Source organism: Emys orbicularis, chromosome 3, assembly GCF_028017835.1.
Source record: "Emys orbicularis isolate rEmyOrb1 chromosome 3, rEmyOrb1.hap1, whole genome shotgun sequence".
NCBI classification, from domain to species: domain Eukaryota; kingdom Metazoa; phylum Chordata; order Testudines; family Emydidae; genus Emys; species Emys orbicularis.
The window spans coordinates 79342013-79368894 of record NC_088685.1 but is presented as its reverse complement, the minus strand read 5'-3'; the positions used below and the strand labels follow the sequence as shown (position 1 = coordinate 79368894).

The 26882-nt window shown below is 38.7% G+C and overlaps 1 protein-coding gene across 1 annotated transcript in view; it reads left to right on the top strand.

The window, feature by feature from the left end:
• ASCC3 (activating signal cointegrator 1 complex subunit 3) overlaps positions 1-26882 on the top strand; it is a 525526-nt gene that overhangs the window by 340018 nt on the left and 158626 nt on the right. The gene's annotated exons all lie outside the window — the stretch shown is intronic.

Genomic DNA, 26882 nt, shown 5'->3' with positions numbered 1-26882 from the left:
TTTTAAAGTTCAGTTGTTAATAGAAATTTTAAATCCTGAAAATAAAATTCAGATTAGAAGACTTATTTTTTATTCAGCTTCAAACTGATTAACTGTATTTTTAAATGTTAAGCATTGAGAGCCACCTTGTGGATCTCTCGTTATTGCACAAATATTGTGATCACTATGTTTGTAACTTAAATGTTCACAAAAGTATGGGTAACTTCAAGGCAGTCTTGAGATGTTTTGCAATTGGAGCATAAGTACTTGAACTGTGTTTTCAGAAGTTGTTTTCACTGTTCAGCAAGTTACAGTACTGTTTTTGGTGAACTCATGTGGTACTGTATTGAAATATAATGAAAAGACTGGGAAAATGGAAATCCTTGAAGGATTTTAGCAATATCTGCAGGGATTTTATTCCTGAAGTCTATGGAAATCTGCTGGGAATTGGGGACAGGTTCTCTGAGATAGAAGAGAAAAAGAAGACTCATAACAGAAATTTCACACCATTTGTCACCTGCTCTTATGTGTGAATAGCAAATAGAACTGTAAAACACAAGTATTATATATAGTTTTGTTTATTAAAATGGGCTACTGAAACAAGTTATATGCAACTTCTCAGTGTCTAACAAAGTACAGCAGTTTTTAGCTAACAGCAGTTTAAATAATTGGTTTTAACATAATCCCAGGAGAAAATGTTCTGACTATCTTAATAAAGGAGAATTTTCATTAGAATAGTTGACTCTTTTCGTATTTCAAACTCAGTTTTTTTGCTCTGTAATGTCAGAATTAAATGAGCTTCAGCCATTCAACCAGAGGAAGTTGGAGGGATGGGAATACTACCTGGCCCCGTGTAGTAGCTAATTGTCTTGGAGAAAGACCTATCAAGGTTTAAATGTGACTCAAAAACAGACCTAGGGTAAGAAACATAGGCTAGTGGTAAGGCCAATAGCCTACAAGTTGAGACTTGGGTTAAATACCCTGCTTTGCAGAGGTGACATGTGGGGGGAGCACATGGGATCACATGCCTGTCCCCAGATTTCTGCAAGCACCAAGCTGCCCTTGCAGGGCTCCATGCGAACTGGTTCCAGGGCCCCACAATAGCCAGGCACTGAGTGACGTTGCATGGGCCCAATGTGCCCAGTGCTGTTCCCTCGCCAGCTCCTGGCCCTTCACCACAACTCAGCGGCTGCTTCTGGGCTTGCTCTGGTTGGGCTGCCGGGAGTGAGGGGAGGAGGGTCTATCTTCACGTTGCGTTCTTCCCTGTCACATTTCTGATTCGCTCAGCCCCTCTTCCCAGCCCGGGCAGAGGGGGCAGGATGGAGCTGATTCTCCTACCAGCTGAGGTGAGCCACTTCAGGTAGCTGCCTCTGTGCAGCACGGTAGCTGCTTGCTAGAAAGCAGCTGGTGGCAGCAGCCCAAGCGGCAAGTAACCCTGGCGGGCCGGGCAGAGCATGCTGGCCCAGGTACAGGGTGGGGGGTCACCAAGGAAGGCGCCGGGAGCAGGTTCCATGTGCTCAGCCTGAGCTAGGGGCATTGCCCTCACACCATCCCGGCTAAAGTGTCCATGAGGGTGTAGGAATTCTGAGGGAAAACTTTGTTGCTGTGAGTTCCCCACACAGAGCCAGGGCTGACCCGGCAGCACATACTCCCCGTTCCTATGGTCCCGCCCCCCAGGAGCTGGTGGGATTGGTTACCCTAGGCCCAGGGAGGTGGGGTTCCTGCACCCAGAGGCAATGTGGGGGGCAGTCACATGCCCCGCTCCCCGAACCTTTAAGTTGTGCTCCCTTACTATTACAATTACGTGTCACGTGTGCTGCTCTGCACAGACTTCCTATGTGGCCTGGGGCAAGTCACATAGGGTATGTCTACACAGGAAGCAGGATCCCATGGCAGCAAGTCTCTGAGCCAGGGTCTACAGAATCAGGCGGTGCTCTACGGCACTAAAAATAGCTTTGTAGATGTTTGGTCTTGGACCGGAGCTCACTCCCCTCCCTAGGCTTCAGAGGCTGAGCTTCACCTCAGGCCTGACAGCTGTTTTTAGTGCTATAGCATGAGCCCCTCAAGCCTGAGTCTGAAAACCGGGGCTCCTACACACACTGCCCGGGATCTTATTTGCTGTGTACACATACTTAGTCTGTGCTTCAGCTCTCCATCTGTAAAATGGTGATGATAGTATTTCCCTACTTCACAGTAGGTGTTGTGGGAATAAATACATTAATGAGTGTGAGGTGCTCAGATACTACAGTAATGGGGTCATGTAAGTACCTAAAACACACATGGTGTGTCTGCACTGCAATTAGATACCTGTGGCTGGCCCATGCCGGCTGACTCAGGCTAAGCAGCTGTTTAATGGTGGTGTAGACATTCAGGCTCAGTCTTCGTCCGGACCTCTGGGATCCTTCCATTTTTCAGGGTCCTAGACCCCAAACTCCAGCCCAAGCCGGAGCGTCTACACTGCAGTTAAACAGCCCCTTAGCTCGAGCCCCATGAGCCTGAGTCAGCTGGCACAGATCAGCCACGGGTTTCTGAAGAGTAGACATACCCCTAGATAGCTCTTAGGATTAAACATTTGGTTCCTTGAAGGCTATGTTTGGACTTCAACCACTGGAAATAACTAAGGGTTTCACACATTAGAGTTTGAGTTTGTCTAGCTGGCAGAAGATACTTACTGGTGACAAGATACAGTTCATGTGAGACTTCATATTCTTTTAGCCTGAGAACCTGTTGTGTGAGTATGAATGAGGTTTGAAGATGTAAGAAGTGAAAACTGGAGGTATTAACGTTCTGAATATTATGTGGATCAAACCACTTTGCTAATTAGTCAAGGTAAGGACTTCTGCCACTGTTCTTTAATTCATGGGTGATATTTTCATTTGACTGTGTCTTCATGGAGTTCTTTCGTAGAGGATAGATCCATCAATAGCTATTAGCCAAGATAGTCAGGGATGCAACCACATGCTCCGAGTGACCCATGCCTCCGTGTGTCAGAAGCTGGGAGTGGACGACAGGATGGATCACTCGATGACTGCCCTGTTCTGTCCATTCCTTCTAAAACACCAGTCATTGGCCACCGTCGGAAGACAGGATACTAGCCTAGATGGACCACTGCACTTAGCAAATACAGTTGTTCTTCTGCAGTGTTTGAATCAACAGGTATGTCCTTCCTCATTAGACAACTATATCAGCTAGATATTTATAGCAAAAGCATCGTTAGTAAAATTGTTAATGCTGGCACTTAAAATTCATAATTAGGCTTCAAAATTAACAATCTACTCAAGTAAATGGGAAACTGTTCACATCTCTTTGCTGTTGGTACAGTCTGTTTTTCTGAATTTTTCAAGCAGCTTTTACCAGTGCAGTTCCACAGGCACTAGCCCTGCACAAAGCAGATCTAGATAACATGCTGGTAAAAATAAAGATGGAGAGTTTACACTTTTCCTCTTGGAATTATTCTGGAGATAAAGCAACGGTGGGAAAATTCAGAAAATCCTCAGTATGCAATCAATAAAATCACTGGCTCTTCACTGCCTCTCTGCAGTTGGCTCAAGATGAGAGAATATCTCAATGCTGGATTCCGCTATAAAAAGCCCTCCCAGATTTTTAAAATGTATTCGGAGTAAAATGTACAGCATGTTTAGCTTTTAATTTGTTTGTTCAGTTTCTGCACGATGGGCGGTATTAAATGCTCAAGAAGCATCAAAATAAGCAGGGATCAGCATGAGGGCTAATGTTAAGAACATAAGAATGGCCATACTGGGTCACACCAATGATCCATCTAGCCCAATATCTTGTTTTCTGATAGTGGCCGGTGCCAGATGTTTCAGAGGGAATGAACAGAATGGGGCAATTATCGAATGATCCATCCCCTGTTGTCCACGCCCAACTTCTGGCAGTCAGAGTTTTACGGACACCCAGAATATGGGGTTGCATCCCTGACCATCTTGACTAATAGTCATTGATGAACCTATCCTCCATGAACTTATCTAATTCTTTTTTTGAACCCAGTTTATTTTTGGCCATCACAACGTCCCCTGGCAACGAGTTTCACAGGATGACTGTGAATTGTGTGAAGAAGTGCTTCCTTATGTTACTTTTAAACCTGCACTCTAGTGCAAAATATCTGTGTCATTATACAGCTGCTTTTCTCATTCCCCAGTTTGCACATTGTTTTGGAAGTGTTGTTTACATCACTGAGGTGTGTTTATATCTTCAAAGGGACAACCACCAAACCCTCCTCAGAGAGAGATTGCTCATACAGGGCCATGGGGGGAAGGAATTTTTCACTGGGGATCTTTATTATCTCCTACTTGAAGTTGGTTATGAATTGAACCTACCCGCAGTTGGTGTTTATGACTGATAAGAGAACCAAGCTACCAATTGATGTTGTTAATAAACTATGACAGCAGGGCTCTCGTCACCTTTGTGGTTAAGAAATTAGAAGACTTACTGTCAAGATTAATAGTTGCAGAGAGAAAGATTGAAGATACGGAAATAACTGTTGATGAACATAGAGCTATTTTAACAAAGAATAGTATGCTGTAAATCCATATGCCTTCAAACTGATGACCTGAAAAACAAGTGATAATAAAGTAATAATAGGTTGGCTGTACTGAAACCAAGCCATCTGAGTGAGCCATAATGGAAACTTATAGAGCACTAGCAATTTCTGGAGTCAAAAGTAACACTACTAAGGTAATGGAACCTTTCACCTCTATGTCACTGGTCTGAATCAGGAACATGTTAGCCCTGACCAGGTTATTGCCATCTGATAGCTGTTTGACCTATCTGAAATTGTGAGTTGGTTATCTTAGGTCCAAGTTGACGTGTTGACATCACAGAAAGCACCCCAGCAGGTTTTCTTTAAACTATATTAGGGGGAAAAGGTGTGACATTGCACTCCATATGATTTTATGAAAATATGCTAATGAGTGTGATTATAATGTAACTGGAATATGCTTCATGCAAAAGGTCTCTTGTAAGGTATCATTACAAAGCTTATAATATACTGAGTGTGGTCATCCTATTTGTATAAATGTATCACTCTTGTATCTGAGACTAGAAATGTGCAATATAACACTGAGGTCCTATTGTAATTATGCAAAGTGTGAGCCACTACTGGTGGTTTGGAATCTTGATGCCTCCCATTAACCAGGACAATTGACTGTAGATGGCTCTGTTTACTTGCAAGCCTTCCTATGAGTCAGGCCGGGAAGAGTGAAGGCTTGGGGTCTCACAGGACATGTGACCATATCACCTGGTACTGGAATCCATCTTAAACCTGATACTTTTTCATTTAGAAGAAGGGGTGGGGACCCAGAGAGACAAAAGATTCCTGCCTTGTGCCAAAGCTATATAAGGGAGTGGAACAGAACAAAGGGGGCTGCAGTCATGAGAAATCCCCTAGCTACCACCTGAGCTGGAACAAGGACTGTAGCGGGGAAAGCATTGGGCCCAGACTAGAAAGGAGTCTAGTCTGTGAAAGAAGCTTATTGGAACATCTCTGAGGGTGAGATTTTATCTATATTCAGTATTAGGCTTAAACTTGCGTGTTTTTGTTTTATTTTGCTTGGTAACTTACTTCGTTCTGTCTGTTATTACTTGGAACTACTTAAATCCTACTTTTTATACTTAATAAAATAACTTTTTGCTTATTACTGAACCCAGAGTTAGTGACTAATACCTGGGGGAGCAAACAGCTGTGCATATCACTCTATTGGTGTTATAGAGGGTGGACAATTTGAGTTTACCTTGTATAAGCTTTATACACAGTAAAACTGATTTATTTGGGGTTTGGACACCATTGGGAATTGGGTGTCTGGGTGCTAGAGCCTGGAACACTTTCTAAGCTGTTTTCAATTAAGTCTCCAGCTTTTGGGGGACGTGATTCAGACTTGGGTCTGTGTTTACAGCAGGCTAGCGTGTCTGGCTCAACAAGACAGGGTACTGAAGTCCCAAGCTAGCAGAGAAAACGGGATCAGAGGTAGTCTCAGCACATCAGATGGCAGTCCCAAGGGGGTTTCTGTGATCAAACCCATCACAAATGGATTCTGACAATGGTATTTGTCCGCTACTAGATGGAAATGGTAGAATATCAATAATACAGAAAAGGCAAAAGTGTTCAATAAATATTTCTGTTCTGTATTTGGGAGGGGGGAAAACAGATGATATAGTCTCCTCATATGGTTATAACACACTTTTGATTTCTCTAGTATCTCTGGAGGATGTTAAAAAGAAGCTGCTAAATTAGACATTTTTAAATTAGCCAATCCAGATAACTTGTATCCAAGAATTTTAAAAGCTGGCCTAGGAGCTCCTTCAATTAATAAAGAACTAAAGGAGGGTTATGTAATTAATACAAATCAACATAGGTTTATGGAAAATAGATCTTATGAAACTAACTTGATATCTTTTTTTTTAAGAGATTACAAGTTTGGTTGATAAACGTAATAGTATTGATGTAGTATACCTAGACGTCTATAAGGTGTTTCTCTTGGTACCACATGACATTTTGATTAAAAAACTAGAATGATATAAAATTAACATGGCACACATTAAATAGATTAAAAGATAGGTCTCCAAATGTAACTGTAAATAGAGAATCATCATCAAGCAATTGTGTTTCCGTTGGTGTCCTGCAGGGATCAGTCTTGGCCTTATGCTATTTAATATTTTTATCAATGACCTGGAAGAAAACATAAAATCATTACTGATAAATTTTGCAGATAACACAAAAATTGAAGGACTGGTAAATAATGAAGAGAGCAGGTTACTGGTTCAAAACAATCTAGATTGGTTGGTAAACAGAGTGCAAGCAAACAATATGGGTTTTAATGCAGCTAAATGTAAATGTATACATCTGGGAATAAAGACTCTGTAGGCCAGATTTACAGGATGGGGATCTCTATCCTGGGAAGCAGTGACTCTGAGAGAAATTTAGGGGTCATGGTGGATAATCAGCTGAGCATGAGCTCTCAGTGAGACTCTGTGGCCAAAAGAACTAATTCAATTCTAGGATGCAAAATCAGAGCAATCTCAAGGAGGAGCAGAGAAATTATTTTACCTTTGTAATTGACACTGGTGTGACCGCTGCTGGAATACTGTGTCCATTTCTGGTGTCCACAATTCAAGAAGGATGTTGAGAAATTGGAGAGGGTTCAGAGAAAAGCCACAATAATTATTAAAGGATTAGAAAACATGCCTTCTAGTGATAGTCAACCAGCTTGATCTATGTAGCTGGAAGGTTAAAGGGTGACTTGATTACAGCCTATAAGTACCTAAACAGGTAACAAATATTTAGTAATGGACTCTTCAATCTAGCAGAGAAAGATATAACAAGATCCTTTGGCTGGAAGTTGAAGCTAGACAAATTCAGACTGGAAATAAGTTGTAAATATTTAATGGTAAGACTAAACAGTTTACCAAGGGTTATGGTGGATGCTCCCATCACTGACAATTTTTAAATCAAGATTGGATGTTTTTCTAGAATATATGCTCTAGGAACTATTTTTGAGAAGTTCTATGGCCTGTGTTATATAGGAGGTCAGACTAGATCATCACAGTGGTCCTTTCTGGCCTTAGAATTTATTAATCAAACTGGCCATAGCTGGCACCCTTATTTTCAGGTTTTGCAAACCAGGCCAAGGGTTCAATGAGCAATAGTGACAGAACTACCCACTCACCTCTGGCATCTCTCTTTAGAAAAGGGTTGAGGCAGTTTCATACAGAGGACTAGGAGATCTTTCATGATTGCTGCCGTGCAACTGAAAGACCTGGGCAAGGGGTATATAAAAGAAACCAGCAGTCTACTTCCATTAAGCAAAGTATTAATTGCGAACTATGAGGGAATAAATGTATTTCCCTGGTTTTTGTGCTTTAATCATAGAAAAGCCAAAGTGAGCTCAGTGGGTTTGATTGCCTTCCAGGGCTGTTCCTATAATAAATGATCTGTGGTCTCTACAGACAAAACATGAAGGAACATGAAGGTAAAGATACCTGTGTTTCTTCCAGTCTAAAAGGATCTTTTTAACATGATTAAAGCGTTGTCAAACTTTTAACTTTTGCATTGATATGCTTGAGTGTTTTGTATTTATTCTCAGCTGTAAAGTAGTTTTTAAATACGTTTGAGCAAAAATATGGAGTCATTTTTGAATATACAAATAATGGGGAGAAAAAGGAGGTTTGCTATTAGGAAAAAATGTTTAATAGCTTGTGTGTGATTTCAGTGGTTTGGGTGCGAAAATTTGAAATTGGGCAGTGATGCAGTCTTTGGGTTGCAGATATACTTTAGTGAAAATACATTTTCTGATTTAGCCAAGTTATAAGGGTACCCACTTTTTTACTACATAACAGGATTTTCTTTACTAGATCTTTCAGTGTCCGTTTGGCTTCCTACGTGTGTACAAAATAAATCTGAGTGGAATTACTAATTTAATATATAATGGTGTATGGCATATGATCTCTGACAGTGTTTATGAACACTCATTCCATAAGATATTTGAAGATTTGTATTACAGTGAATCTGACATTAGACCTGAAAGAACCTGAAATGTTACCAGTCCCCTTTTTCATTCTGAAAGTGGTTTATAACCCTAGAATTACCACTGTAGCAGAATTGACTGCTGGCATCCTAGTAACACCATGTACTACAGTCAATTTGTTCATGATGGTAGCACTTAGTTCTGTTATCTTAATGTCCAACCATTTTGCTTCTGGCCATCATATTAGTATTAGCAATTGAATTGTAGTACCTGTTTAAGCCGTTGGGTCAAGTATTCTCTTGTGTTTGAAAGATATTGAATACATTTTGTTTGATGCTGCTACATAATAATTAGGGCTGTCAAGCGATTAAAAAAATTAATTGTGATTATTTGAGCTGTTACACAATAATAGAATACTATTTATATACATATTTTTGGATGTTTTCCACATTCCACAGTGCTCACTTTATATTTATTTTTGTTATAAATATTTGCACTGTAAAAATAAAAAATAGTATTTTTAGTTCACTTAATACATGTATTGTAGTGCAGTCTCTTTATGGTGAAAGTTGAACTTACAAATCTAGAATTATGTACAAGAAAATACCTGCATTCAAAAATTAAACAATGTAAGACTTTAGAGCCTACAAGTCCAATCAGTCCTACTTCTTGTTCAGCCAATCGCTCAGATAAACAAGTTTATTTACATTTGGAGGAGATGATGCTGCCTGCTTCTTGTTTACAATGTCACCTGAAAGTGAGAACAGGCATTCGCATGGCACTGTTGTAGCCGGCATTGCAAGATATTTACGTGCCAGATGCGCTAAAGATTCATATGTCTCTTCATGCTTCCACCACCATTCCAGAGGACATGCGTACATGCTGATGATGGGTTCTGCTCGATAACAATCCAAAGCAGTGCAGACCAACGCATGTTCATTTTCGTCATCTGAGTCAGATGCCACCAGCAGAAGGTTGATTTTCTTTTTGGTGGTTCGGATTCTGTAGTTTCCACATTGGAGTGTTGCTCTTTTAAGATTTCTGAAAGCATGACCCAGACCCTGTCCCAATCAGATTTTGGAAGGCACTTCAGATTCTTAAACTTTGGGTCAAGTGCTGGAGCTATCTTTAGAAATATCACATTGGTGCCTTATTTGCATTTTGTCAAATCTGCAGTGAAAGTGCGTTCTTCAAACGAACAACATGCTGGGTCATCATCCGAGACTGCTATAACATGAAATATATGGCAGAATGCTGTAAACACAGAGCAGAAGATATACAATTCGCCTCCAAGGAGTTCAGTCACAAGTTTAATTAATGAATTATTTTTTTAACGAGTGTCATCAACATGGAAGCATGTCATCTGGAATGGTGGCCAAAGCATGAAGAGTCATACAAATGTTTAGCATATGTGGCACGTAAATATCTTGCAATGCCGTCTACAAAAGTGGCATGTGAATGTCTGTTCTCACTTTCAGGTGTCATTGTAAACAAGAAGCAGGCAGCATTATCTCCGTTCAGTGATTGGCTGAACAAGAAGTGGATTTGTAGGCTCTAAAGTTTTACGTTGTTTTGTTTTTGAGTGGTTATGTAACAAAAAAAATCTACATTTGTAAATTGCACTTTCACGATAAAGAGATTGCGTTACCATACTTTTATGAGGTGAATTGAAAAATACTATTTTGTTTCTTTATCATTTTTACAGTGCAAATATTTGTAATAAAATAATATAAAGGGAGTACTGCACACTTTGTATTCTGTGTTGTAATTGAAATCAGTATATTTGAAAATTTAGAAAAACATCCAAAATATTTAATAAATTTCAATTTGCATTTTATTGTTTAACAGTGTGATTAATCGTGATTAATTTTTTTGAGTCAATCACGTGAGTTAACTGTGATTAATCAACAGCCCTAATAATAATAATAGACCTTTTTTATGCAACTAAAGTAAAGAGGATATGGATTTTGTGCCGCCCCTAAAATTTAAATATATATATATATATATATATATATATATATATATATATATATATATATTTTTTAATTTGTGACTTCTTTGTATTTTTTTTTTTAGTTCTGTTTGGTTAATTATTTCAATTTTTTTTTAACTTAAATTGAAGCCATTCAAAAAAATTCAAAACATCAGCTGAGATTTCAAAAACTTAAAATTATTTACCCTAAGCCTTCTATTATACGGTTATAGTCATTTTAAGAGAAATTTTGATTACTTTAAGGGTTTAGTTTTTGCCTCCCTGTGCCCCCAACAATCCTTTGAACAGACATGATATTATAGAAGCACAGATTCTGGTTTTAGACAGGAGTGCAAGTAGGGGGGTACCCACTGGTATGCAGCACCAGCAAGAGATTTTTAGCAGGTACAGGTTACTGGAAAGACTTGGGGCTAGCCCCCCCCCCTCCAGAGGGGGGGTAGGGGGGGTCTGCGCTCTGTTCCATAAAGGAGCAGAACATGGCTAGGGAGGACATTCATTCTTTGTATGGCTTTAAAAGCACAATACATATGCTAACAGACTTAAACAAAGATTTTGTTTGTTTGTTTGTTAGCATATGTATTGTGCTGTTACCTTGGTCAGGAGTCCTCAAGGGGCGGGGGGGGATGGAAGATGTTTAAACGGTGTTTTTTATTCTGTTTCTCCCCCATTGAATTATCCATGACATCCATACTGCATCACATCAAGTCCAAATCACTAGAGGAATGCCTCTGCTTGCACTGACAGAGGATGTTTGGATTCTGATGTCAGCCCAGTTCCGCAGCCTGACAGGAATCGGGTGTTGTCCCCACTGTACATAGTATTCTTCTTTGCAGCCAAACTAGTCTAACATGCATTTTAACTGGAACTGGAGCAGCAAAACTAAGAAAACAAATGCCTCATTTTCCAGCTTTGTTGGTGAGAGAACTAGAAGTGAAGATTATAATGCCAGACACTGATGGCCTTAAACCATCAGGCCTCGGGAATCTGCCAAGAACTTTGCTGAAAATATGTTCCTCATCTTAGCAACGGAGCTAAAACTTTTCACACATCTGCCCACCTTTATTCGAATGAAGCTCCTTCTGATCTGACAGCTCAGGCATTGTCAGTTTCATCCAGAATAATTTACAAACTTGGAACCTAATCCTGTAAACCCTTAATCATTTGATCAATCCCATTGAAGACAATGGGACTATTTGCATGACTATGGACCACTTTTGTGGACTGGTAAGAGTTTCAAGAGTCTGTTCCTATAAAGGAAGTTGAATCCCCCATTGAAATGCAACGTTTGGGTACAATACCATAAAGCAGTTTAGGATACAGTTCTACTTAAAATTTGTCTTTTAATAAGTCATACATATGCTGAAATGGCTCCTCACCCAACTCCCATATTCCATATAAACAGACTGAATACTACATATGTGGGGGGAAAGTGAGTAGTTAAGCATGTTGATGTCGGAGGGGATGGGGAGAGTGTGTGGGCCCTGGGTTGGGGGCAGGGAGGAGTCACATGGAGGGTCACATGGGGAGGTCATGTGCCCCCGCTTGTGTCCCTCCAATGAGTGCAGCACCGGCAAGAAATGATTTCTACTTGCACCACTGGTTTTAGATGACAGAATTCTGCAGAGCCTGTTGGGGAAAATGTGCTGCACCCAAAAAGTATATTATTTGGAAGTGAGGGACTGAAGATAAAAATATTCTTTGAGCAAAGATAGCATATAAAAGCTATATGCACAACACTTTCAAAAGACGAATGTGGAAGCTTAAATTCATTACTCTGCAAGAAACTAACAGGGACTGAACAGAGACATTGGATTTTGGGCTTATTACAACAATCTGTAACCCACTAACCCAGCTTTTTGTCCTGTGCCTACAGAGGTGTTAACAGGTCACTCTACCTGGAATAAAAATAACGAGTAGTCCTTGTGGCACCTTAGAGACTAACAAATTTATTTGGGCATAAGATTTTTTGGGCTATAACCCACTTCATCAGATGCATGGAGTGGAAAATACATCTTCATCATCTGGACCCATGGGAAGGAGACCCTTGAGGAATTCCACCTGGATTTCAACAATTTCCACCCCAACATCAACCTCAACTTGGACCAGTCCACACAAGAGATCCACTTCCTGGACACTACAGTACAAATAAGCAAAGATCACATAAACACTACCCTATACTGGAAACCTCTCCCAATGCATCATCAAGGATCTACAACCTATCCTGAAGGATGATCCCTCACTCTCCCAGACCTTGGGAGAAAGGCCAGTCCTCGCTTATAGATAGCCCCCCAACCTGAAGCAAATACTCACCAGCAACTACACATCACACAACAGAAACACTAACCCAGGAACCAACCCCTACAACAAAGCCCGTTGCCAACTCTGTCCACATATCTGTTCAAGGGACACCATCATAGGACCCAGCCACACCATCAAGGGCTCGTTCACCTGCACATCTACCAATGTGATATATGTACATGGCATGTGCCAGCAATGCCCCTCTGCCATGTACATTGGCCAAACCGGACAGTCTCTACGCAAAAGAATAAATGGACACAAATCAGACATCAAGAATTGTAACATTCAAAAACCAGTAGGAGAGCACTTCAATCTCCCTGGACAGTCAATAACAGACTTAAAATTGGCCATTCTTCAACAAAAATCTTCCAAAACAGACTTCAACGAGAAACTGCAGAACTGGAATTAATTTGCAAACTTGACACAATCAAATTAGGCCTGAATAAAGTCTGGAAGTGGCTGGGTCACTACAAAAATAATTTTTCCTCTGTTGATACTCACACCTTCTTGTCAACTGTTGGGAATGGGCCACATCCACGCTAAATGAATTGGTCTCGTTAGCATTGACCTCCCACTTGGTAAGGCAACTCCCAGCTTTTCATGTGCTGTATATTTATACCTGCTGTGACAGGGTCAGGCCAGATGGCTACAGGAGAGAGATAGAAGGCAGATATATTAGCCTCAGATTAAGCAGATCCCTTTTCCCTGGGTAAAGTAACAGGGGCGATTCCAGAACAATCAGGAACTTGCTAGAATCAGTTAAGGCAGGCAGGCTAATTAAGACACCTCGGGCCAATTAAGAAGCTGCTAGAATCCGTTAAGACTGGCAGGCTAATCGGGGCACCTGGTTTAAAAAAGACCTTCCTGTAGTCAGTGAGGGGTGTGGGAGGAGCTGGGAGCAAGAAGCTGAGAGTGAGTAGGCGCACTGCTGAAGGACTGAGAAGTACAAGCGTTATCAGACATCAGGAGGAAGGTCCGGTGGTGAGGACAAAGAAGGTGTTGGGAGGAGGCCATGGGGAAGTAGCCCAGAGAGTTGTTGCTGTCACCGCAGCTGTGACAGGAGACACTAAAGACAGCTGCAATCCACAGGGCCCTGAGCTGGAACCCGGAGTAGAGGGCGGGTCTGGGTTACCCCATGCCCCCAACTGCCTATTTGATATAATAGGAGTTCATCTGGACTGTGGGTCCCACCAGAGGGGAAGGTCTATGGCCTGTCCCCCGACCCATTAGGTGGGCCACAGAGATTGCGGGGATTGTTCTCCTCCTTTTCCCCATGCTGGCCAGTGATGAGGTTAGACGAGTGAATGGCAGTTTTGTGCCACTAACAAAGGGACTGCCGAAAACCTCTGAGGCGAGCAAATCCACCAGAAAGCGCAGAACCCACCAAGACAGAGGAGGAACTTTGTCACACTGCTTACTGTATTTTCCACTCCATACATCTGATGAAGTGGGTTATAGCCCACGAAAGCTAATGCCCAAATAAATTTGTTAGTCTCTAAGGTGCCACAAGGACGCCTCGTTGTTTTTACTGATACAGACTAACACAGATACCCCTCTGAAACCTGTCTACCTGGGAATGGTCCCTTAGATGTGCTAACTACTTATGCTAAACAATCTGTTCCATCTTGCCGTTAGCTGTGATGCTGGGAGTACCTTTCCCAGCTGACGAAGAGCTCTGTGTAGCTCGCAAACTTCTCTCACCAACAGAAGTTGGTTGAATAAAAGATATTATCATCCACCTTGTCTCTCTTGAAAAAGTAAGCCTATTAATCTTTATGGGGCAAAGCTGTTAAAATAATTGCAAGATTGAAATAATTTAAATTCATGGTATGGCATCTTGTGCTTTCTTCTAACCATCAGCACATAATGTGTGTATTGGTAAATAAATATAATATTCAGAGGCTAACATGTACTTGAGCCAAATGTGACACTTTCTTAGTTTTCCATAATTTCTATGTGCTATTTGGAAAAGAAATCTGAAATTAATTCATTTGATCGCTAAAGTATCTGTTTAACCTCCTTTTAAAATCATAATGTATGGATTATGATGTCTTGATAACATAATGCTCCGTAGTTTTGATAGGGAATTTTGAAAAAAAGGATCAAGCTTACAAACTTCAGACATGCAGATTATATACTGGTTATGAATTAAACATTGAGACAGTATTTTTTACCAAACACTGTTTAAATATGTAATACAAAAATAATTTGCACAAGAAAAGAAAATGCTCTGTGCCAGAAAAATCAGCCTTAAAAGAGAGCATCATGTATATCCACAAGAAAAATGCTTACAGAATTACAGATATAGAAAAGCATCCTTCAAAGGCAAGATTAATTATGCACAATTGTTTGTCATTGTGCCGTCTCTGGAATTTTCTAACCAGACCTTGCAGGCTATATTAAATATAAACCAAATAATACTAGAACTCTCCAGTTAAAATATTAGAGATTTAAGATTTTCCTTTTAAATACAATAATTGTATTTGAAAGTGGGGTTAATAGGTAAGAAACCTGTCATTTTATTCCCTTTCAGGATATAAAACTGGAGGGCATATCTTATTTCAGGCCAGATCAGTGGTGGGGAAATTCCCTAAATCTGAATTGAGTCCAGCTGCAAGGAGTGTTCGGTCAGCTCTCAAGAGGTGCCACTGAAGAGTTCCTCTTCCCCTTCTTGAATCAGCTGAATTCCTCTTCATTCTAGCAGTGGGTCTAGCACAGCTGCCTCAGGCTAAGTGACATCCTGACCCCAACCTCCTATCCAAACAGTGTGAGGTAGAGTCATAGATTCCAAGGTCAAAAGGAATCATTATGATCATCTGGTCTAAGCTTCTGTCCAACTTCCCTCAAAATAATTCCTGAAACATATCTTTTACATGAGGGGAGGAGCAGTAATGTAAATATCCTTGACTCAGTGTTTCGTTCACTGCTGGGCATGAATGCATGTGGAGATATAATGCTCCCTTATATGCCCAGAAGGATCATGTCACCATGTAGACTGACTTTGTGCCCAGTACTTGACAATCCACAAATTTCACTGGTCTACACTTGGTCTAAAATGTGCTACTTTATAGTGTGAGCGCCGCAGCACTTTATTTCCTTTCCATAAACATCCACTTCTCTGTGAACTAGAGCCTGCTGTTTCTGGTGCAGGGTGCAAAAGTAAACAAAGTATTAAAGGTGCAAAAGTAAACAAAGTATTAAAGGTATTGCTGGTGGTTGAAATGCAATAGTAGTGATCAAAATGAATCCAACAGGTGTCAAGTCCAAGAAATATTTCTATCCAGCTCAGAAACTGGATGCCTGGGGTATCTTTTATGATTCTTCTTATGTCATACCAAATCATGTGTACAGTATTTGCATTTTATATCATAGGCTGCACTTTAATGCATCGTTCATTTTTGCATTTTGACATACAATTCAGCATTAACAATTACAATTGTAACACTACATTTCCTTTTAATAGAACATGTATTTTTCTCTTACACAACCAATTTTTGTTAAAAGTAGAGTTGCAGCACCATAAAAATGTTAGAATCTGTTTATACCTACACACACACACAAACTACAGTTGATAATTAATTCATTTTATCAAATGAGACTATATGCAGGATGTCACATAGAAACACAGTTACACATCTAGTAAGGTTTGCCCTAAGGACTAAACATTCTGACATCCTGCGAACTGCAGAAATAAGAATTGTTGAGGCACTTCTTTTAAATACTGCCTTAGAGTAGCAGTAACATAGTATTTTTTGTATAATTCTGTTTATTTTTGGCTTGAAACAAAGAGTTTAAGTTATTTTTTGGCGTTTCCAAAGAAATATACAAGCTTTATAAATTAAACAGAGTTGTCATTCATGTGTAGATCATTGGAATAGAACTGGCTCACCTGCAAAATAAAATAAGGACCTCTGGGCTGTACTTATTTAGTACACCTCCTAAACAGCCTCCACTCTCAGAGCTCCTATGGAGTCCCAGTACCTCTATTCTCTTCTGTTCTTTATAGGACCTTATACAGTGCTCATCGCTTTAGTATCTATGCACCTTCCAGTAGTACATGAAGCAGTGTGCCTAGCATCTGTCATATGTTTGTTCTTTCATCCTGTCCCTAGGAGGGGAAAAGTATGTTCAGTGGAGTTTTTTGTTTTGTTTTTAGATATATATTTGTGCATGTGTACACACGTGTTTATTAGAGAAGGAAAGGACAAATAAATACACCTTTCACTTAGAGCAGAAGATGGTGAGGCCTGTGATGATCCTTATTATCTGGGGGAGTTCATTCCGTAGGCTTGGGTTGGCCTCCAAGAAAGTATTGTCTCTTGCACAGAGCTTTACCATTATTGTAGAAAGTTACATTGTGCTAGAGGAGCAAAATTGAGAATTAAAACTCCCATCATCCAGGAACACAACTTGGGAGAAAGTAGTAGCATCATCTTCTTGTCCTCCCTCAGAGTAAATCTTCCCTGAGGGTCAGGAGGAGTAGCCTGTGCAAGGAGGTATAAATTATACCCCACAGAGCACCATTCTCTGTAAATATGGGCAACTAATTTAATTTTTCAAGTTACTTTGCTTTACTTGATTCTTCAAATAATATTATTTAGTATATGAAGAGGAACTCGTGGGTATGAGCCTAAAATGGAATTTTATATTATTAAGGCTTTTTATTTGACATGTTATTCAATTTTAATGTGTGTCCTTGAATTACTATCATGGGGCTTGGTTATATACTCATAAAATTCAGTGGCAAAAATCCTATTGGCTTTAATGATGAAGGATTGTGGCAGAGTATTTGGTGTTCTGGTTAGAATGTCCTATTGCCTCATTATAGTTTGTGTTAGTATATTAATGTCACCTACTGTGAGTCACTAAAATAATTCTGGTTGGCACCTTAGCTTAGAAACATATGCAACTTTTATTTCATTTACTTCTGTTTATCTTTTGTAATCACTGTTTCGTCTATAAAATTTAGTATTTATCTGTTTTTAGAATTTTTCCTGAAGTGAAATTCTAAAATCAAAAGACATTTAATCCTGATATTTTATATCCCTAAAAGGAAACAATTATTTTTTGTTTACGCCTGTCAGAGCTTTGATAACATCCAGTATATGTCATGGTCATACATAGTTATACCAGTCTAAAACTATACAAGGCCTACAGTCTGTTGATTTATATACTGTTCAGTTACCTTCACCAATAAAGTAACTTTGCATGGCTGTTTTTCTCATGAATAATATTTGTGTGTCAGTTAGTACTCCTGGGGGAATTCTGCACCAAAAAAATAAAAATTCTGTACACAATATTTTAAAATTCTGCAAATTTTATTTGTCAAAATAACACTACATAATCACTCCAGTTTCAATTATTTTGGTAATTTATTTTAAAATACCTGTCAGCAAGTATACCTGTAACAATACTGACACGCTCAAAAATCTCCCAGGAGTAGAGTTAAAGAAACTCCTATGACAACCCAGTTCCTGTTTCTCTGCCCCCTCCCCACCTCCAGAACACAGCCGCATTGTAGATGATAATTAAATTATTACATATTTTGCAAAGTCACTAGCAATAATATGGAAGGGTGTTAATCCAAGCTATAAAATGTGACTTAGCCTCTTTTACCTGCGAGCTATTCCACATTTTCATTAAAACAACAAGGAGTCTGGTGGCACCTTAAAGACTAACAGATTTATTTGGGCATAAGCTTTCGTGGGTAAAAACCTCACTTCTTCAGATGCCATCACTTTTTCAGATGGAAAACCACATTTTCATTGTGGTTTTCCATCATTGTATTTCTATATTTGTTATTCCAAATTAGTCAAAGATCAGAATTTTCTATGTCTGGTTGTATGAACACTCTCTCCAATTTTACACTCTTTAAAGCAACTCCTGAGAAAGCAGTACCCTTAGAGTGATCTTCATTTATCATTTTCTGCTTCCAACCATAGCTTACCATGCAATCATACTGCACAAGCTGTCTTAAAAGGAATTAGGAAATTGAAATCAGGCTGTAAATTGAATATAGTACTTTATCTTAGGGTTTGGCTTGTACTGAGTTCATTAACAGAGGCACCTCTCTTCTGAGTCTTTGAAATCTATGGACTTAAAATATCTCTTTTGGAAAATAACCTTCCTACTGGCTATAACCTCAGTAAAGTGGGGAAGCTGTAATTTCTAATGATAAATGAGGCCTTTATAAGTTTCACTAAACAAGCATCCTGAAAGAGAGAAACTGCATCATCTGGTAGATGGCACTGCTTTGATTTTGTCTAGAATGCACTCTTTCTGGAAGACACTTTTTTTGTTTCTTCAGCATATTAGATGTAATAGTATCCATTACAAAACATACCTTACTGAAATAAACAGTCTCACATATTAGAGGTTTACAAAGTTCAACGTAAGTACTTTTCTTCACTTCTTCATGCTATTCCACAAAAGGGTTAGTAATGGTGTAGTGTCTTAGTCATCTTTAAGACAGCTTCCAGGAAATCTAGTCAGACCTTTTCCTCTCATCCTAAATGTTCCTTTTCCTAGTTCACTGTTCTCTTCATTTTGCTTCCATCATATGACACTCCTAGTTCATCCTTGTCCTAGGAACAATTGCTTGGCAAATTTACTCATTGTGCAAGTAAGGAGGAATACAGGGAATAGCATTATTCCATGTAAGACAGGTTCTCAAGTATAGCCAGCTCAGAAACGTTGCTTTCTTGGTTTTATCCCTTTATCTCTTAATATTACCCTATTTTTCTGTGTTTTCACTAGCATTCATAAGGTGATGTATAGTGTCATAACTGAAGACACTATTAGACAACTTTCTCTTGCCATCATGTAGTTTCTTAAATTTTTGTTAGATAAAAATGACTATGCATGTTGAGTAAACATTTTTTACATGAAACATCATAATACATTGAGTTGAAACTGCACCTACCAATTGCTGTGATTTTAGTGTCTTTGTTCTACTTGTTCTCCAACACTTTAATGGAACAGAGGTTTCAATTAACTGAGTGCTCTCTAGCTGCCCCTTTAAAACAGCAACTGTAAATTGAATATAAATAGTCCTGGCTGAAATTTTTGTTTTTTATAATTTTGACGGATAATGCTGATGTTTGCTTTTTTACTATTTTTATCAATTTAAATGTTCAAAGTTGCACAAAATCATGGGTTTTAGGATTCAATTTTTACAGTTGTGGGAAAGTAAGGGAGTCAGACAATAATTATATAAGGACAGTAGACATTGAGATTCGAAAAGTTAGCTTTATAACCATTAAAACAAAATTGTCAATATCATATATCTAAATATACAAAGTAAATAGCCTTAAATCAAACTCTAATAAGTTTTCAAGCAACATTAAATCAAATTCAAGCAAAAAAATGTCTTTGCCTATATGTACATTTTTATTCTCAGTGGAAATATTTTTCATGGGTTTGTGTGTTTATTGTGAAATTGACATTTATCAATATTTACCCATACAAATCTAACCCATCCTAGCCTAAATATAAAATAAATGGGTAGAAATACTGTGTCAAAGGTGTCATGAGCCAATAGGGACAATATTACATTGATTAATATACTTCTCTCAACCACTCAGTATTACACTGTGAAAAACAGACGCCTGTAGAGAAAAAAATAAAATGTTGAATCTTCATATGTGGGTCAGGTTTTTTTCCTTACTTTGGGTCCAGTCTCATTTGCTCTAGTGAGAGCAGGAATGAGACCATTGGCTGTCGTCTTCCCTGTCCTTTTTCCGCATCTCTTCCATTCAGTCTTTCTGTGTTGCTCTCTCCTTCTTGAATGGCTCTCTGTCCCTTTCCTCTGTTGTATAGTGTCATAGCTATATATCTAAAAGTAGAAATCTCAGAAGGCTTAAGAGTTACTATTCACACACATTTAGAAAGGTTATTACATAATTATTTTAAAGATACTGAATTTGCAGCCAGCACTTCAATTTCAAGGGATATGTTAAGAAGGATACAGATGATGGAAGCATTCACACTTATTAAATCTACTACTAATAGCATATTAAACTTCCTTTATTGGAGTCTGCAGCAGGATTAGCTTGTTTTGGTGGTTGGTTTGTTTAGAAGTTTTTAATTATATTTTGTAATTGGTTCAAAAAGTCTGATGGTATATGAACACAAATACGCATCAGAGTGAAGCTTAAGTGGCCAAAACTACTAAGGTCTTTCAGCTAATGAAGAGTGAAGTAGAGAATGAGAAGGGTGGACTTAAATTGCTCACAGTTGCTCAAACCAGTGAAGAAATATGATGCTGCTCTCTGAGAAAGCTAAAACTGATGCCCTGTTGTGAACCCCACAAGGAGGAAATTACAATAATTCAGCCTTGTGGTCTCAGGGACAAAGTTTTGCTGTAACAAGGTAACTATGAGATAAGTAGGGGAGTAGCCAATGCCATTTATGTAGCTGGAAGAAAATACTTACATGTCAATCAGAAACATGGCTTTCTGTAGGAAAGAACCAAAATTCAAAGTGACACCAAAATCCTTGACCTGACTTAGCTGCAAACAAATCCAAACTTCTAACCTTGTTTTCCCCAAAAAGATCAGTCATCACAGAGTTAAGACAAGCCAATGGTGATGTACCCAGCCTGTCCTGAACCAGTCTAGAGAAGGAAGATTGTAGAAATCATTGTTTTATGCCATTTCACTTTTAATTCTTAATAGGTTGGCCTATGCTTCTTTTTATCAAGCTCTGTTTGAACATCCAAGTGAAAAAGGTGCTAAAGTAAGACAAATATAACCATAAGCCTGTTGTTACATTTTCATTCTGCTCTTTATACTTCATATAATATTGTTTGTTCAAACAAAAAGCAGTTAGTTTGTATTTTTCCATGAATGATTATATCTCTGTACTATCAGATGAAAGGAGAAGGTAGGGAAGTCTGTCATGTTATGCTTTTTATCTCTGTAGTTGAAAGACACCAATGCATGAAGAAATCTTTTTTCATTTTGTATGCCTCACTTCTCATTAAAATTAAGTGGCACATTTTTCTCTGAGTCACTGTAGACCACTCACTGTACTGTTTGTAACACTGCCATTTTTAATGCACCCCATAGAGAGCATCATGAAATTCAAGACTCTGAAAGGAGAAATATAGACATTGCCATGGCTATCTTAGCTGTGAAGTTTATTTAATATCTTCTATCTTTTATTTATTTAGTACATACTCTTATTGATGCAGACACACATGAAGCAAAAGGTCATAAATTTGCAGCTAGTTGAGCAGTGGGGGTGAAAAATCAATTGTAATTAGGACACTGGAAACAGACCTCGTAATAAGGTTCTTCGCCATCCACCTTGAAACACTTAACATTTCAGATAAATTGTAACGTAAACTCTTTAAAACCATGATAAAAAACAAGAAGATGTAGGTAACACATCATTTCATGTTTTACAGCTTCACTTTTCATATATATTAATCACTGGTTTTGTTGCTTCTGGAATAAAGTAAATCGGGGAACAGTGCTATAATTAATGGAGATGGTGCTTAGGTTTGTCTGCAAAGGTGCTGTCTTTAAAAATTACACACTGGCTAAGAACATAAGAACGGCCATACCAAAGGTCCATCTAGCCCAGCATCCTGTCTTCCGACAGTGGCCAATGCCAGGCACCCCAGAGGGAATGAACAGAACAGGTAATCATCAAGCGATCAATTCCCTGTCACTTATTCCCAGCTTCTGGCAAAATAATCTTCCAAAGGATAATTTAATAATCTATCCACTTAGTTTCCCTTTGAAAATGACAACTTGAGAAATGCATGATTTTTCTTACTCTAAGGTGTGTAATTCATAGGGATTAAATGTAGAATTCAGCTGCTCACTTGATCTGTAGCATTTTTTTTATTAAAAGTGACCATGACCTTAAAATGGGGAAATACTGAATTTCTATGTGTAATAGTTAAATAGTAATAAAAAACCAGAAGCTAAAGTGACTAGATGAAAGCAGTTACCTTTAAATGAAGTTTGAATACTGTGAAAAAGTGAAATTCAGATTGCAAACTAAAATCAAAAGAAGGCCACCGTGAACTGGAGCATGATTTCATTTATGTATTAGTAATATGTTCCAATTGATACTGTTTTCAAATCATGTTAGAACCTTTCTGTAGAACTCTGCAAAGCCTATTACTAATCATCTAAGCTTCTGAGTGTGTTTTTGGATGTGCTGAGCATGTTCCACTTGAACCATACTTGCCAACTTTTAAAAAAAATTCTGTGCATATTTTTTTTAGAAGCTGGTTATCGCTAAGGGGCAGAAAATGTATCTTTATTCTGGTGAATTTCATATTATTTTTACTATGACTGTGTTAATTATCAGGACCTCAACAAGTTGGAAGTTCAGATCAGTCAGTGTCCCCAGCGTGTTTTCTTGTTTGGTTGGGAGGTTTTTTTTTTTTTTTTAAATGGTGGTTTTATTTTGTAAAAGCTAATAGGAATCATTCAAGTCCCAGAAACAAAAGTGATAATTCAGTTGTATCACTCATTTAATGACTGGCACATTTTCATTCTGTTTGGCTCTGCTTGTTTCTTTTAGCTGTTTATATTTAAGAATCTCTGTGGCCTTGATAGAGCAATGTGCAATCTTTCAAACAGAGATTTTGCATATGTTACAGCCGCTGAATATTTTTGCATATTATATGTGTTTTTTCTCTTTGATGCCTGTTCACAGTTGTTGTTTTTAACACCACTTGTTTGATTTGATTCTTTTATGTACAACAGAACTCTTTGCATTGGTAGTTACAAAACCACTAATGCTATACATATCATTTAATTTTTTCAGTGCCGTAGAGAGTCTGAGTCTAGCCATCATTATTATTTTTCACAATAGCAAATGTGTACTGTGAACTCTGTAGCATACTATTGATAATCTTGCAGTAAAATACAGTTAATCTCTTAAGTACCTGTTAAAAATATTGTGTTTAAGATAGCCAGCATTCTTCAAAAATTTTATTTTACGGCTTTTGGTATATTTTGGGTGCAAATAAATATTTAAATATATTATAAAATACTCAAGAATGCTCACCTATTTGGAATTCTTGAATGATTAAACCTTTTCTCTTAATTTTTGTCTTTCCTCACAAACACACTTCCCATGCTCCTCCTTTGGTCTCCATTAAGAGCCTCCCTCTTCTCTTAATCAAATCTAAAAGAACTGCATGTCAGCACCTGGTCTTTCTTATTAATAGATTATTTTCCCAATATTAGTTTGATTGCATCGCACCTGAAGTGGGGGAGATGTTGTCCAGGCTTGCCAGAGGAAGGGTAGCAGTGCTTTACGGGTGAGGGGAGGCAGGAGGTCTGAAGCTGCTGCAGGAGGTCAGAAGCTGCTGCTGCTTTACGGGTGAGGGGAGGCAGGAGGTCAGAAGCTGGGGGTCAGCGTGGGCGACACCGACTCATCCACTGGGAACATAAGTGCAGAAGACTTTAAAAGGGGCAGGTTTGGGCATTAAAATCCCTTTCTCCATGTAGCAGGGAAGGCAGCACCCATCCTCCCTCCCCTCAAGATAGCGAATATCAGATTGGATTGGACCTGCTGTGGGCTTTGCACTAGTCACTCCTTTTTAGGGCGATTAGGAAGATATTTTCCCTCACCACTGTATTCATTTAGGTAGAGTGGGGTTTTTTTTGCCTTCCCTACAGCTGGTTTGAGGGAGTGCTTACTATGGTGAGGAGGAAAGGGGGTTAGTTGTTATGTCGCAACTCATTTTGTAAGTTTTGGGCAGATATTCAGTGCAGGTACTTCATAGAGAAGGCATCCAATGACTGGATAAATGGCCTGGTAAAGGACTTTAAAAGGAGGTGCTGGTTAAAGGAATGGAATGGGGAGGGGCTCCTATGATTGGTATGGCAGGGAGCAACCCCCCCTTACTTATAGCCCATCTTACCTCTCCTACGGGGAAGAAGAGGGTGGATGGTAAGGTCCCAGCCATGGGCTGGCTGGGGGACCTGGATGGAAAATGAAGTGGGGTGGGTGGAAGCCCCAGATAGTTATTTGAATGAACATGGATTTGCCTGCACTACATTTTTTATCTGCTGGGTAGTCCCAAACATCTAATAATAAAGTTGTGGACTACTTAAATCCATATCAAGTGTCTCCTGTCCTTCTTTCAGTATATCTGGACAATGATTTTTCTGAAACTGGTTGGGCAACTGTTTTAATATCAACAGCTGCTCTTGTTCACTATGGTTACAACAATCTCTCAGGTTTTGACTAGAGATGGAATTAGGGTTGCTACCTCTGAGGTGCTAAAAAAGAGACATCCAAGATGATCCTGAGCCCACAAAACTACACAGCTGGCTGGCAGTGTGTACTCCGCACCCATGTAGGTTTTCCAGGACAACTTCATCAAAAAAAAAAGTGTGATCCTGGGAAAACATTGACAGGTAGCAACCCTAGATGGAACTCAGCCAAAATCCTGGATTTCTCTCCTCTGGTCTGTGGGGATTTGAGATCAGGATTTGAATTTTGCAACTCAGGCTAGTCTCTAGTTTTTAACCTTAGCCTTAAACTTGTATAACAATGGATAATTAAATGGTCTTCCTTTGGCTAAATAATTATGGTAATACAGTAAATATTTTTGGTATTCGACTATGTGATACTTAAGCAATATTTTATGAGACAACTCTTTTGATCCAAAAGTACAATAACCTCATTTACTTACATGCAGTGAGAGGTATGAGCTAAATACAGTGCATAATATTAAGGAAGTGAAATTTTATTTTGAATTGATACTTGTGGTTTGTGTTTTCAGTGGTTGTCATACTGTATAATCTAACATGCAGAGAGGTTACATTTTTTCAAACAGAAGTTAATTACCGTACATTGTAAACTCTTTAGCACTGAGGTTCACTGTATTTTAAATCAGATCGGAAGTTCCTTGGTTCTAGTATTCTCAACTTTGACAGTGAAGCAAATTCACATTTTGCCTGCATTAAGAAGACCGGCAGATGAAGAGATATTATTTTTTGGAGATTGATTTACTACATACAATGCCCCTTTTGCTCATTTGTGTATTTCATAAAATATTTGGTTTTCCTTTTCTAACTTTCAAAGAATAGTTCCCATGAAATGCATTGCTTCATATTTATTCATTCTCAGTTTCATATTTATTCATTCTTGAGCAATGCAGCAGATAAGTTAAATAACATAATGTGATTTTTCTACTGACTTACATAAAAATCCTCGTGAACACTTCACCAATTTGAAGCTTAGTTTGGTTCCCTTCAAATGAATAAATAACAACTATTGAGACAGTAAAGCTCAGGTATTGAGAAGCTTTGTCACCCTTTCAGTCTCTCATTAGCCCCAACATATTTTTCCCCACAAGTTCTCAGAACCCAAAATTATTAACTCTGGAAAAAAGTAGATGATCTGAATTGCTTTAATTAAGTATTCGTTTTCCTCTTCCCCCTTCATAATTGCACTCCTTTCGCTTGCAGAGACTGATTGTGTGTGTTTGGCAACATGCCAACATAATGATCCAAATTCTGCTCTGCTTTACCCACTGTGCTACTCTATGGGCTCTTGGTAGACATGCGATGCGTACGAGACAGCAGAACTGGGACTAATATATCTAATGATAAAGCAGAAATTGACATTTGCCACAACTGAACATAGAATAAATTAGTTATAATACAGTGTATAGTTCTGAAAAACTGTAGTGTTGGGTTCTCTAGAAATCCACAGATAAATACAAAGATTCTCAGTTGGTAATAAGATGTTTATAATAGCGGGAAAGTAACAATCATTCTTGCCAATAGAGCGAGTTTATGTTAAAAGGGAAAGAGAAATTCAGGCTTTCAAATAGCTTTTCATACTGTGAATCGGTAAATCTGGGCCATCAGCTTAAATGAAGCCACTGTAGTATAATGCTCATCTGGCTTCTCTGGGTCCCAAGTAAGTGAATTCTTTTGCAAGTAATTATAGGAAGCAATTTGATTCACTTACAGTATATAAACAGGTGTTTGTATGTACTTAAATTTCCCCATTAGTGGAAAGGGTTCATTTTTATATGGTTCATAATAGTACTGAGTAGTCTTTTTTCCTTCTTCTTGAAATGGTGATAATTCAAATCCTTTTTAAGTATGGTGCTTCCTGTACTGTAGTTCTAAGCGAATTAATAT